Raw genomic sequence first — 2,023 nt, 5'->3', positions numbered from 1 at the left:
TTTCAGAACTTGCTTCAAGTTCTGGGTATCTTTGTCCTAGAGGTCAAGGTGTTGTGCTGTTTTTTACTTCTGTCTATTTGGGAAATGAGGGTTTTGGTTTTGAGGCAGGGTCTCTCTACATAGCCCTGGCTGTTGTGCCTGACTTCCTTTGCAGAGGTCCGATTGCCTCCGTCTCCAGAGTCATGGGTTAAAGACGTGCACCACAATGCCCAGCTGGGAAATGAGTTTTGGTCCTTGCCGGTGTTAGACATGAGAAATGAGAGCAGAAAGTTCCACAATACCAAAATGGCTCATTTTCAGTGGGAACCAGGACTTTCTAAATGAAAATAAAAAAATACTATTGAGCTGTTAGGAAGTTTGTGACCCCACCCCCGGGGGAAAAACACAGACTCAATCAGGACTGTAATTAGTTAAATGCCTTAAAGCTGCTAGTGGCCAGCAATGTCTGAGTCAAGCTTGAGTTTGCCATGTGAAGGGGGTGAGGGAAGGATTTTTAAAGGTGAAGCCACAAGAAGACCCTGAGTACAAGTAAGGCAGGCGCGAGCTTCTGTGGTGCTAAGATTAGGTAGTCAAATGCACCTCCAGCTAGTCCTTGACTATCCGCATATGCAGGCTACAAAAGTGGCTGCTGTATGCTTTTCTGTGTGGAGTCACTATGTCAGGCTTACTGGGAGCTTTACTTCCAGAGACTGCAGTCAGTGACCAACAGCCAATGGGTCCCAAGATGTACACCTAGCATAAAATGGAGGTTTTTTAAGCCTTCACTGAACCAGTTTTATTCCTTAAGCATAAGAAGACTCTGCATTGAATGTATTTATGAATAAATTATTACTATGTGTTCTAAATTACAAAAATGCACATTCATTATATGTACAAAGAATTGTACAAGTTATGTGGAGATGTATAGGATATAGATACATATAAAGATATGCTAACTCCAATTCTGGAGTCCTTTTAGGTAGCATTTCTGTGTAGAGTCATATTCACCTTAAGATTAACATACAAGTCATTCAAATTAGTGCAGTTTAGGGACTCCTGACAAAGAATTATTTTCAATAACAAGCTATATCAGCACACCGTATTCATGGACGGAATGCATAAACATTCAGGCATTGGCATGCAGACTCACTTAATTAACAGGCTGGTGGGAATGAAGAAAGCTTCAAGTCCCAGCGCTTGCTTAGCTTTCCCACTGTTATGTCTAAGCTCCTAGAAGAGCACTCGTGGACTTTAATGCTCGGAACCACACTGATGTGGTCTGAAAAGACTGCTAACAAAGTAGGCTGTGCCTTACAGAAGAGATTGATGGGGTGAGCAATCTTTGAAAATCTGTCCAAAAAGCTAAGCAAACCGAAAAGAAACAAATCTGGATGCTTTTCAGCAGATCTGCGAAAAGCAGACACACTAGGGAGGAACGACTTACAAAGGTGTGCCTTGCTCACGCCGCACGCTGTGTAAGAATGCATTCTCTTGAGTGTGTTGAGGGTAGACAATGGCTGTCACATGTGGTAACCTAAAGACTTATTCGCTCAGGCAGTGTAATTACGAACTAATTGTGATGAGTTTAGCATGTGACTGCATAGGAAAGCGCAAGCTGTAAAATGTGTACAGGCAAAAGGCAAAGAGAAAGACAGGAACTAGAAACACGACCATGTCCTCAGCTTTGTTGCTCCAAGCACCACCCCACTTTGTGGTGCAGTGTAGGAAATGGTCCGCAGATCAAATTATGATGTTTCTAGAATGTCAAAGGAATACAGAAGAGCCCTGAAGCTATATCCCAAGGCGATAGGCCGTGATCATAACCAGGTCTGGCTCAGGTACAGTTTCAGAACTGTACTTTCTCGAGTGAGGTACCAACTGGCCAGCTAAGAAACAGACGCTTAAGCCGGGCGATGGTGGCTCACGCCTTTAATCCCAGCACTCGGGAGGCAGAGACAGGAGGATCTCTGTGAGTTCGAGACCAGCCTGGTCTACAAGAGCTAGTTCCAGGATAGGCTCCAAAGCCACAGAGAAACCCTGTCTC

The sequence above is a fragment of the Microtus ochrogaster genome, unplaced genomic scaffold (assembly GCF_000317375.1).
Source record: "Microtus ochrogaster isolate Prairie Vole_2 unplaced genomic scaffold, MicOch1.0 UNK237, whole genome shotgun sequence".
Taxonomy (NCBI): domain Eukaryota; kingdom Metazoa; phylum Chordata; class Mammalia; order Rodentia; family Cricetidae; genus Microtus; species Microtus ochrogaster.
The sequence above is the reverse complement of the archived record's forward strand: the minus strand, read 5'-3'. Positions refer to the sequence as shown.